General features: G+C 41.7%; 1 long non-coding RNA gene across 2 annotated transcripts; it reads left to right on the forward strand.

The window, feature by feature from the left end:
- The first annotated feature begins 800 nt into the window (after positions 1 to 800).
- LOC102152042 lies at positions 801 to 12,786 on the forward strand. 2 transcript variants are annotated; one of them, XR_005374438.1, is made up of 5 exons: positions 801 to 908; positions 3,166 to 3,660; positions 10,636 to 10,918; positions 11,215 to 11,399; positions 11,876 to 12,786. It is a non-coding gene; the product is annotated as an uncharacterized LOC102152042 (long non-coding RNA). The 2 variants fall into 2 exon arrangements; XR_005374439.1 differs by lacking the exon at positions 10,636 to 10,918.
- Positions 12,787 to 13,162: the final 376 nt, after the last annotated feature.

The following is a 13,162-nucleotide window of genomic DNA, read 5'->3' on the forward strand; positions in this document are numbered from 1 at the left end:
ATAATTGTGGCATAATTTTAAATACCATAAGACAATCTAGAACTGTAGGTTCTTATCCTGATTTAGCTCATTGGTGGATTCTGATCCCAAAGATAGCTGTTTTGGTTCTAATTTCTTATTGAATTTTATTATTATAAACATAGATTGATAGAATTAATTGAATGGCAATGCTGCCAGATAGTTTGTCAAGTAACTGACACATTCTATTAGCCTTACAAAGCTAGCATTGTTTCCCCCACATTATAGACGTGGAATTGAGGCTGGGAGACTGGGTGGTTTTGCTAAGGTCACAGAGCTAGTCAATAGTGGAGATGAGATTCAAGCCCAGGTTAATTCTGATTCCAAAGTCTACACACTTACCACAACTGTCTCTCAGCTTTCAGGTGACACTATGATCAGTTATGTCACTGATTTAGAGTTAGGGGTCCCAACATCTTTCACCAACAGCCAGGAGAATGACCTGTGTTCTTTTATATCGGTTACACATGATGGGCAAGTCATTCAACTCTGAATGCATACTTCAAAGTCAGGAAAATGGCCATGGAGTAGACAGCACAAAAGGCTCTAAAGGAAAACACTCCATTTTCAGAGGCCAGTGTTCTACTTCTGCAGTTCCATCCGTAACTGTGGAGAATATTTTCTTCACAATCTACCAGCAGGATATTCATTCCCTTGCTATGTTCTTGAGCAGCCAAAACTCCACTTCCCCATTGCCCCTAGGGCTTTGAATGCCACCTAAAGATCCACACAGGGTTCTGAACCTTTGTGAGGAAAGAATTTCATTTCCCTTGTCTCCTTCTCGGTGTTCCATAAAGCCACTTGTAACATTTCCATCTGCTGCACATAAAAACAGCCAGGCAGACAGCCTGCTGACCAGTGGTTGTAGTGATGAACTCTCTCATGTTCTGGTAGGTCAGAGAGTTGCAGCTGCTCTTACAGTCTCTGGAATTTACTGTCTTGCTTCCCATCTGGCTCCTTTGCACTAAAGATCCTTGGAGTCAAACCCTCAGGTGACTGCCATACTGAGTTGGTTTAACCAGGCTCACCTGAGTCCTAAAGACACAACTGATGTGATAAGATGTCACTATTGCTATTTAATATTTATCAAGGGCACTCAGCACACTTGGCACTACTTGGACAGGCAACATTCCCATCCTCTCCTTCTTCCTATCTTTCCACAAAGAAATGGGTCCTGTGGGATTTACTTGCTCAGATTCTGTCCTTGCTTATTTCCTTAACCTTGGAGCTCTGTCACCTGCAGGTGTCCAGGGATTGTCTGGGTGGTGGAGGCTTCTGACACTAACCATCCTGATTATGGATATGACCTCAAGCACAGACCTCCTGTCACCCCAAATTAGCCTGAACAGGCACCAACCAGCTGGCCCTGTGGGAATGTCACCAACCCTGGATTTCTTCTGCTTCTGCCCTTGGCATTTGCAATCTGAGCTCAGGAGTCCAGCTTCCTGCTATTTGTGAGAAGTCACACATCCAGCATCAGTCTCTGTACCCAGCTGCCTTCACGCTCTCAGTTTTTTTCAAGCATTGTTTCTTTAAAGCTCCAGGCGAGTGTCACGAAGGCCATCTTTTAAAAGTTTGTTGGCCAACTTGCTTGACACTCCACTGAAGTCATCCTCTGCCTCTAACACCTAAGGTGAACTCTGCTCTAATCACCTTCTAGGCTGCTCGGCTGCCTCCCTGCCTTCAGCAGTCTCTTGCTTTTAACAGCTTGTTTAAGATCCTTGAAACAAGCTGTCGGCCTCCAAAGGAGGGATGGTGCTAGAAACAGTGTGGGGAGCTAAAAATAAACACCTCCCACAGATAGGGACAGACACGCTGTACAAATAAATTACCTGGCACCCTCCTGACCTGATTGGGGGCTTAGTTGTTTCCCACTTAGGGACAGCAAAGTGTTTGCATGGGTAGCCCTGAATTGCACAGGTGCTAGAAACCGTTTTTAAGTTCCCCATAAGATGGGCAGTGGCAGGCAGAAATCCATTGTTTGTAGAATGTGTTCAGGCTGTCCAAATAGCTCCTTACAAGTTAGTCACCACCAAGGACAAGAAATCCTATTCTAAAAGAGAAGACTAAAACGTGACTGAAAAAAAATCAGGCTTTGAGATTTTTATTTTATATATTTATTTACTTCCACCTGTGCAAAAACTAATAGCCTTTTAAATCAGTAAATACATTTGTCTGAGAATACTAGTATAGTTACTCAATAGGATGGTCTTTATATTAAACTTAGGACAAGGTTTATCAAAGTAGCCATTGTAAATAATAATAACACATGCAGGAAGCCCTCTCTGTGGCCTAACTTGGTTCATTCATTATTGCATCAGGGGAATCCTAATGGTTTCCATACATGGGGTTCACCCCATATCCAAGTCATAGATCTGTTAGCTCTGTTTTTCTCCAGAGTCCTACAAAGTCATTTTTATAGTTAAGAAATGAGATTTTTGAGTGGTTAAGTGATTGTCTGAGCCCAGTAGCAGCAGAGTGGTGGAGCCTGTTTAAAAAAGACTAACCACTTAGAGAAGGTCAGTTTATGCCAGGTACTGTGCTAAGGACTGTATGAATGCCTGTCATGACACACCAAGAAGGAATTGTAGACCAGGGCGCAGTCATCTTTGGAACACCGTCAGCTCCTACCTTCTCCTGGCTGCTCAGTGCTGGCTGGGGGCAGGAGAGGGTCAGAAGGTCCAAGTCAGAGTTTGTACTGGGTAAGGTCAACAACTTTCTTTCTAAACCAGGACACTCTCTGTGCTATTTTTGTGCATGGATCATGGCCTACAGGATTCTGACAAGGAAACCATGTTAAGAATCCTGACCTTAAGAAGGGCTGATAAATAGATTTTGCTATAGTAACAAAAAGTTACTTTACAGCATGGAAAGTTCTGAGTGATGAAGTTCTAACAGCAGCAGGAAAGACAGAGACTAGCATCCAACCTGCAAGGGAAATGGGCCGGCTCCCCTTCCTGAGAAGGCTGGCCTGATTTCATACCTTCCCTGCAATTTCCACCATGAAAATGGATTAACTCCGAGGCATTTTCTATTCTGATTAAACATTTCTGTCTGTGGCGGTGTCAAGATTGTAAAACACCTAATACAGCAGTTAATTATAATGCCATGAACTACTTTAACCTTTACAATTATTTGTGTTTTCAGAGGCTGCCCCTCCCTCCCAGCCTTCCCAGGGTAGGAAACGGACTGACCGGCAAATAAAACTGGGGCATACTGAAGAGGTCAGAGACCAAAGTGACCTCTAGAGCGTGAGTGATGCACAACCCCCATGGACTATTCTTGTTTTAATGACCAAATGCAGCCACTAAATGGTCTTCCTGGTGTCAGCTCATGACTGAAGAGAACAGAATATTTCTAGAATCTTAGAGGTGGCTATAGCAGAAGCCTCATCAGAGCAAGAAAAGGGAAAAAAAATAGTTGAATTTTCCTTTTCCCATCACTGCATTTGCCACTTTGTACATAGAGGGCAGATTCAGTTACCAGCTACCGTGTTAAGGATTGTGAGCACTGAGCTAACACCCAGCAAACTCCTACAGGGACAGAGCCTTAAGATAGCATCAGACTCTCTGCGGCTATTCCCACCAAAGGGGAGACGTTCCCTCTGGAGCCATAGGTTAAGACCACTGGGTTGCGTCCCAAGTAAGCCATTTGCTTTATTTTTTCTACTAAGGTTTGATTACATGCTAATTGTCATGGGCAGGGAGGGGGCCAGGTGGGGTCACTGAAGGATTTAAGGAGGGAAGTAACAAATAAAGAAGCTACATTAGGGAAATCACATCTATTCTGGTTAATGAAAGGCAATGAGGATGACAAGGAGCCAGAATTTCTCAAGTACTTACTAAATGCCAAACACCTTGACATGTGCTTTACGTTTACTATCTCAATTAATCCTCTCTAAAATTATACAATTGGGCACTAATATTAGTATTTTCATTTTATAGACAAAGAAACTGAAGTGCTCTGCAGGGAACTTCATTGCCAAAAATCACCCAAGTGGTGGCAAAGAAGAGGCAGAGGCTGTGCTGGCAAATGTTTTTTGTTTTTTTGTTTTTCTGTAAAAGGTTTTATTTATGTATTCATGAGAGACACAGAGAAAGAGACACAGGCAGAGACACAGGCAGAGGGAGAAGCAGACTCCCTGTGGGGAGCCCGATGTCGGACTTGATCCCAGGACTCCGGGATCACACCCTGAGTCGAAGGCAGACGCTCAACCGCTGGGCCACCCAGGCATCCCTGGCAAATGTTTTATGACTGGCTGGGAGGAGCGGGGAGAGAGTAGGAAATACGGAAACCGCAGCAGGAGTCCTGCTTTGTAGAACATTCCAATTTCCAAGGTGTAAGTGCTCCTGTGGGGGCCACTGACAAGCGGCGGCCCCACAATGTCAGGGCAAAGCTATCCTCAAGAAGGACACAGCAGGCAGGGGACAGATACCGCTGGGCCACAGGTATTTCTGCAACACAGGTTCTTTTCCGTATGAATTGATCAATTTCCTTTATCCAGCTGACTTTTAAAAGGGTGCAGCCCTAGTGAAGGACTGGGAGAGGGCCCCCTGTGGTTCAGGAGCAAGACCTCCAAACACAAGGCTTTGAACCTGCCTGACCTCTTACTGCCTGTGGCCTATTTCAGAACACCCAGCTCCGGTAAGACACAGCCCAGCTAATTCTGTCAAGGCTTGCTACTTGAGGAATTTTGCCAATCACTGGTCTACCACGCTTTCTTCTAGCCCATCCAGCCTCTAAAATCATTGGCTTAAAAAAAAAAAAAAAAAAGTTTGTTCATTTGACATATGTCTCAGGTAAAGATATCACTGGGTAATCTAACTGGACACTGTGAGGTGATATTACTACCATTTTTACCCAGGGTGGCACCTCTAATATTACCAGCACCCTTTTTCCCACCTCTAATATTACCAGCAACACCATTTTCTGACTTAGTCTGTACTTTACCACCTCACTTTTTTTTCTTTGGGGCCATCTTGCCCTGGCCATCTAATAAGGAACAGGGGACCTATATTTGCAGAATGGCTTATGAGTAGTAATGACACCGTCATGCATCCCTCTGAAGGGCACCTGAGAACCCAACTTAAGGCTTGTATTGTTTCCTGCTGAGTGGCAGGTGAGTTAATTAATGCAAGAGCCGCACACTCTCAACTTCTCTCCCCCCAACCTCATCTGGAACTCCGATTTTCAGGAAGCATCCGGCTGACAAGACTCAGCTCAATTAGAGGTAGGCCCTCATTCAATTAGAGCAGGGGCTCTCAGGGCTTCTCATATTTGAGGACCATATTTCTTTTAAATACAGATTTTAAAAAATTACTCAGAGATGCCTTTATATAAAATTTAATCTGGGAAGGCAGTAGAGTCTAGAGGTGAAGTCACAGACTTTGGTGTCAGCTGATCTGGGTTTGAGTTCTAGCTCCTATATTTAATATCCATGTAATCTTAGACCAAATCCTTAATCTGTTTCGCCTCTTGATCTATCAACCATGGATAAAAATAACATATGTGACACTGAGTTAGTATGTAGATTCAATGAATGAGTCTAGTTAAGAGCTTAATATGATGACTTCTGCCATATAAAACTAGTAATTACTATTCAAATATGTAGGCAAGACATTTACTTTTTGACTGTTAAGAGAATGCTTGGTGGGCACAAGTATTTGTAAATCCAACAATAACTCTGAGGTCCGTAGTAGTCCATGAATTGGGAATCACTGAGAAAGAGTGAATATCTACTACCACACCCTTCTCTCAATGTTCACCCCCAACACACACACACTTCTAGACACGCCTTGGCCAACCAAGGGACTTTTATATTTGAGTTTCAAGTAATATTTGGTTGGCTGTTTTTTTAAGAGTACATTTTTAAAAATGTAAATAGAACCCACCCTTCCCCATGACAAGAAAATGCATATTTTAAAGGCCTTGTCTGAAATAATAAATCAGAAGATCAAACTTGTTTCATATTAGATGTATCTTCAAGTAGTGGTTGAAATGAAGAATTTGCATTTAAATGGAAAGATTAATGACTAATACACAAAGCTCATATTTAATCACCATTTCCTTAACACAAATAATTTATATTTTTATATAGATCATTCACCTTAAGTCAGCAATCGAAAATGATAGGTGTAGTATTTTATAAAACAATTTCTGTGTCACCAATCACGCATCTCAGTTATAAATACTTCTGAGGCTGCTGGTTTCACACTGTTACTTGCAAATGATCTAAATGTTGATACAGTAATTTGAGTGTAAATATACTTGAGAATGTGTGACTCTCACCTCATAGAAATATCTTAAACTAAAGAGAAAGAATCATTTGGGAATGGCTTTCTATGCATGGTCTGTTCTTTTGTACTTTCCCCTCTACTGTGAGCTAGGCAAGATTTGCACTCCCTCCAATTTTAGGCAATTGTTAAAAAAAAAATCTGACTTTCCTCTTCTGGAATAATTAGTAGTGAAAACACAAAAAGGATACACTTTTCTTCAAACAAAAATGTGAAGGAATGTTTTGAAAAACTAAATGTTCTACTAGTCCCAGAAGACCCTTTATTGGTACATTTCCCATCAATGGTGACAATGCACTTGTGTCTACCCACTGGCAGTTCAGGAGTGATGTTTCATATTCTAAACTATTCTTCAGAATCAGATCTTGCCACCTATATACCACTTATTCCATTCTGGGGTGCATTACATAAATACAGAGGAGGCTCAAAGGTTCTTGGACTTCTTAATGCCTGACCAGAAGAACAGCCAAGTTGGACCACTCTGTCCTAAGTATGGAACATGATAGAGGAAAAATTGTCCTTTGTCCTAAGTATGGAACATGATAGAGGAAAAATTACCCCAGGCATTGCACTGTATCTGTTCTTTGTGTGTGGCTTTAGGCTCAATGTTGAGCAAATGTTGAAATTTGATTTACACTAGCTGGAGAATTATAATGAAATGACACATTTGCGTTAAATAATCTTTCTTAGTCAGGACTGGCCAATAAGCATCAGCAATGCATACACTGCCAGACAATTTAAAGTTCCTAGTTGGTATTATGTCATCCTCTGGGCACTGATCATTTATGGAGCTTTTCCAAGTCTTTTCTTCTCTCCCCCCACTTCATCTTTCTTTCCCCTTCTTCCCACCACCCCTTCACTAAGGAAGCAGCAAGAGCAAATTACATTTAGCAAGTGAGACAATAACATATTGGAAACTGGAAAGAATAAAAAGTTATTAAACCTGGTTTTGCCCTTAAAACTCAATAAAATTCCAGAGTTTGGCATGCTGTTTAAAAATAACACCACCTCTACAAATTGGCACCTATGCTCTCTATTGATCTCTTCTGATTGCTGACCAGTAAAATTAGTACCACTTCCCTCACCATTAAGAGGACAGGGTGAATGAAATGTGGGGAAAAATATAAGCACTTTACTCAGAAAAGAATGTCAGTGGACAACCTCTATTGGGCTTGGACTTTTTTCATTTCCAAGATCCTTCTTTTATGCAAATAAGGAATGTGTCAGGAAAGATGCTTGGATTTTGTGGGCAGTGGTGAGAAGGTGGGTGTGTTCCCTCTGTTAGGAGGTTGGGTCCAAGCCCTGAGAAGAAGACTATGCATGTGTTAGGAAGTCTAGTTCAAAAAGCTTTCTGCAATTCCAACCAGGACCCGGTCATCCCTGAAGAGAAAATCTAGCTACATTGTACTCATTGTGTCAGAGCTGACCTATATGAAAAAAGCTGGCACCCAGGTAAGGTTAATTAAAAACATATATAATGCCTCTCGTTCCTGAAAGCTGTGACTTTACCTGGTTGGGGAGAAAAAAGGCTAAGAATTGGTGTCTAATGGGCCTTCCAGACTCAGCCAGTGGCTGCATTCACTGCTGTTCTGTGTAGTGATCCCTGGTGAATAATAGAAAAAGATGTGGTCCAGTGGCTAATGAAACCAGAACAGTACAGAGAACACATATACTTTAATTTATCGTCCCTCTGTTGCATCCGGATTCTTATCCAAAAGACCTTTTAATTAGAGCGCTCTCAGGTGAGATTTGTCCGCCTTTTCAATAACACATGGATAATAGGGAAAAGGCAAACAAGCTCTTTGTTTCTCCCCAGCACTGGGTTCACTAATCATCGTTCCCAAATTCAGCTCAGGCTTCCGCCCGAGCTCATTTCATCTTCATCAGCATTGCCATTTTCGATCTCATATTTCAAAGAGCAATTGGAAAGCAGATATTTAATCAGAAAAGTTTGGGATTCATTTTTTGGACACCCAATCTGTCTTCAGAGGCTTCGAGACAGACAAAATTGCTGTTGACTACAAAAACAACTGATGTCTGTGTCCTTGAGAAACACTGAAGCCTGATGGAGAAACTACATGGGCTTTGGAAGTGGCCAGGTCTGGTTGATACCCCAGCTCCACAATTTATTAGATGTTTGATCTTGGATGATTTGCCCAAATCCCCAAAGCATCCATTTTCTCATCTGCAAAATGAAGAGAACTCTCTAAAATGTCTGTTTGTTAAGGCTGCTATATGCACTGGTTCTGATGCAAGTGAGAAAAACCAACTTGCACCAACTTGAGAGCAAATGGGGTGTTTTCTTACAAGAATAATATTAAGGCTCCATAGAAGTAGGATTTCTGTGGACTATATTGTGTCAACAGTGAAGGGGAGCACTATTAAAATTGAACTGGAGAAATCAGATTACGCCGTTACCCTGCACGGGAACCAACACAGCCAGTTCTCAGGAAAGACCCTGAACCCAGGATGCTGCCAGGAATTCATACAGTGCTCCCTCCCCATCTTTTGTTTCTGTTTCTGTCTGTGAATCTACATAATTTCTCACCCCCTTGTAGGTTCCCTTGTTTTACTCTAGGCTACATAGCAGAAGACAGCTTCACCAGTTCCTGAGTATAGATGCTACATGTCCAGCCACATGTGGACAATCTCCCTAGTTTCTACTGATCTTGAATCCAAATTTAGAAGGAAAGGATTCTCTTTGGTCTAGTTTGTGTAAAATGGTATCCAAACTTGGATGATCTGATGAGGTTGGAAGCATACATCATACTGTACAGGTTGGCTCCTCTAGAAGGAGATCCATTGCTTTTGAGAGTGAGATTAAAGGGGGTCTAGTGACCTGGAAAGATACCTCAAAAGAAATTCACAACGGGAATAAGCTGGCAAGGAGTAAATGTTGAATAAAGGTAACTAGAAATGTCTTAGTCAATGAGAGCTTTATAAAATGGATAAAAATTGACTTTCCAGTTTTTATCCACATGAGCCACCTATTTCTGAAAAGGACAATGCAATTGATAATTTGGATAACAAAATTTTTACCACTTAGATCTTGACACTCAAAGAAAGTCTATTCAGCAGCCCAAACCTGGAGAATTACAATATAGATTTCTGCTCCACTCTCCAGGCACAACAGGGGATGCTCTTCCAGCCTGGAGAGTTAATGATGGTTCCTCTTCACCCCCCCTGGAGAAGAGTTGGGGGCTTCATGGTCTCTACTGGGACTACATTGTACTTATTCCAAGAGAACATCTCATTTCAAACACAAGATGATTCAGCTTCACTCAGATACTTCTTAACTAAAGGCCTCCAAATCCCATGCATGTGAAAGGGAAAATGAGAAGCAAAACTACAATATTTTCTAGTTGCAGTGTTGATCATTAGGCCTGACATAAGCCGTCTGTTCTTTAATGAGTTGGTTTATAATGGAATATAAATAGAGTTGTTTGGGGATGGAGAGAGCTAATGGTTTCTCTGACCACTGAGGGATCCTAAGCAAGGCTACATCTCACAAACCTAAAGGCTCTTTTATAAACTATATGTTCTCAAGAATCACTGGCCTGCTTCCCTGAAACCAAAATAGCATCCCTGGGCTGGACACCAGGACTCTAACTGGACATATTTCTTTGATCAATTATGACTACCAACCAGAGCAATGACCCATCTTCTTAACAAATGTTTCTCAGATGCTCCATTGAAAGTCTACTCGTGTTATGATTTTTCCCTTCTGTTTCATTTTGCTTCATACTCTTCCTAGCTTCTGCCAATGAATTCCTCTCTCCCCCATCTCTCACAAATATTCTTTTTTTTTTTTTTGTCCCCAGAATCAAGGAGCATAGGGAACATACCTTTTCTCCCCAACATGGAGCAGTATGCTTACAAGTCTGTGTAGCAGAATGTTACATTGGAAGTTTTGATTGAGGCACTGAGATATAAGAAAGATCAGATTACAAAGAGGTGCCCTAAGCAAAAAGTTCAAAAGAAATGTCTGAAAAGTGGTTTCCTGACTTTTGAGTCCCTCATCTTTGATGAGGCTATAAAAGAGCTAGTCAGAAAATTTTGAGAAGGTATTTTGGTAGAGAGCTGTATGGATCAGTGGAGAGCATGACATGTTCTCCATAACTAAGGGGACTTGGTAATGGGGATCTGACTCCTGCCTGAGAAATTGAGTAGATGGGAGCTAAACAAAGATGGCTACTTTGGGATTGACCTCCACCTCCAGGATGTGTTAAGATAAAAGCAGCACAAGTCTTTTCCAGGAGTCAGATATGAATTACATGGAGTTAAAGATGCAAGCCAGCCTTGATTCATTTTATCTCCTTCCCAGGAGCCTGCCTGAAAGGGCAAAGGAGGTCCAGCAGAATACAACTGCCAGAGGGATAAAATGCACTGCTCATGGCAGGAGGGGCCCAGCTGAGGCAAAGGTCTCCTATGAGAGTCAGCTTGAAAGATGTCAGGCTGTGTCATCACCTTGCTGTCTTCTGATGGTGCCCCCCAAGTGAGAAACTTTCTTCCATGCCCGCACTCCCAGGCCTCCTGTCTTCTGAGGCTCCAAGCCTTTCCGGAGGTGGGGAGTCAGTAAAGGTGGCAACTCTCAGGTGGCAGAGAAGGTGAGAAATGAGACTCTGCTATCTCCTTCCTAGGCAGCAACCTTGAATGGAGTGGCAAGTTGTCTACTCAAGACTGAAACATTTAAATTAAATAACTAAGGTTATTTGGATAATTTTAAAGTGACCAGAGAGCTTAATCAAGAAATTGTGAGACTGGTTTAGCTTTCAACGTGGGATAGTAAAAGAACTTTCTCTACTGAATAAATTTTAAGTGACTGTGTAAGACAAACCTAAAGTTGCTCCAATGATTATATCCCATGAAACCTGCTTGTTCTACTTTCTGATTGCCTCTCTAGATATTGCCATGGAAATGAACATTTAGAGAACATTCATAGCTCAGAAATAATGCTTCTGATTCCTCTGGTGAGCTGAGGTAGCAAGACTGAACTGAAGACACTTCTTATGTTTCATTTCTTGGGACTTCTGACTCTTGGGGATAAAAAAAATAGTTCCTGCAACAGACCTAAACATGTGTCATCCAGTAAGTCTGATTGGCCAGTGACTGTGGACTCAGGTCAACCACTTGGATCTTTGGAAACTTCTCATCAAACTGTGTGACTTTTAGGCTCCCTTTCCTTACTTCCTTCTTCCACCACTCTCCAATCCTTTGAAGTTAAGAACATTTTAACAAGACTTGCAAGGCCTTTCCTGACCTGCTCTTGTCAGTCTCCCTACCTCCTCCTCCTGAAGGAAGCTCTGAAGCTCCAGTCTGACCAAGCATGTTCAATCCAGACAGTATGCCATGCACACTATGCCATCATCCCTGAATATCCATCACCCACCCTTTACCCAGTTCAACCCCACTCATCTTTCAGGTCTCACTGTAGACCCTACCTCTTCTAGGAAGCCTTAGACATTCTACATCTGCGAGGGTCACCCTCTGATGTGCTCAGACAGCCAGATGTGGTGGTTGTCATGCTCTGTAGTGTGACATTTCCTTCTTTGTTTCTTCCATAGGCCATCAACACAGCAAAGGCAGGGATGTATCCCCAACTCCTACCCCAGGGGCTTCATAAATGTTCTGCAATGACTGTCAAAACCGTAACTGACCCAGATCAGAGCCAGAAGCACATCAAAAATGCAGTTAAATTTTGGAAGAAGACTTTCAAAAGACAATACAGAATAACAGAAGTTCAAGTGGGTGAAGGCACAGGAAAGTAGCAGGGAGTTACCAGTCCAGGGGAGGTCATGGTGTGAACTTTCAGATATGAAAGCGGGAGCCTCACCATCACCTTCTCTATGACATCACTCTGATTGACCTATATCTACCTCACCAAGAAGCTCCTTATACAGAGCAGTATGTTTTTGCAAAAACAAAAGCAAGCAAACAAAAAACAAGTAGTTCAAGCAGGAAGTTAGTTTTGACCTTAGAGGAGATAAGTAGAGGAATGCAGAGGAGATAAAGCAACAATTATCAGTCAGTCCTAACACTGTATCCTTTATTAACACCTAGGACATTACTGGCAATGATGTTAAATAAGAAGTGAAACATTAGCTGAGTATTTCATCCAGTTTCATATAGACTAAAATTTCAAGGCTGCTCACAGACCAGAAAACAATAATAAAGTACAAATCTCCTTTATCCCTCAAAATATCATTTTGTCAGTTCTTAATTTTAAAAGCATCTTTGTTTATTCATGCTCTTAATAAATTTTGTCAGGATAAAGTCCTCACTCCACAAAGTGTAGTATTATGAATGGAAAGCTTCACCATCACGTAGGAGTTCTGCTGGGAATTTCTGCTTTTGATTCTATATTTCTCTTCATGGTGTGTGTACTCTTGCTCTGTGTAGCTCTGTCTGTCTCCTTAGATAAATAGTTTCTCATTTTTGCTTCTCTCTTGCTTTTCTCTTTCCCAATATAATCCCCCACCTCACCTCTTTGTCTAAATAGTTCACATGGCACCTGCCAGCCACATGCAAAGACTGAGGAACAGATTCTAAATTTAAGTTTCAAATTCACAGAAGAATGGACTTTGATTAGCCCCACCTGGAATACAGGCTCAAACATGACTGTAAGTAACCCATCTCTGTGAGTGTCAAAGATGGGGTAATTGTGGACAAAGGGCAGTAATCAAGAACTATGCAGACCTTTTAAGATGTGTCTACTACAGTTAGGTAACTCCTAGAGGGGTAATGAATGTAATAGAAGTCAGAAAATTGGGATAAATAATTTATATTTAATTGTAAATTGTACTTTCTTCTTGAGGGCACCTAAATGTAAGAAGCAGAATAATTATAACAGC

This window comes from Canis lupus, chromosome 20 (genome assembly GCF_011100685.1).
Source record: "Canis lupus familiaris isolate Mischka breed German Shepherd chromosome 20, alternate assembly UU_Cfam_GSD_1.0, whole genome shotgun sequence".
Lineage (NCBI taxonomy): Eukaryota > Metazoa > Chordata > Mammalia > Carnivora > Canidae > Canis > Canis lupus.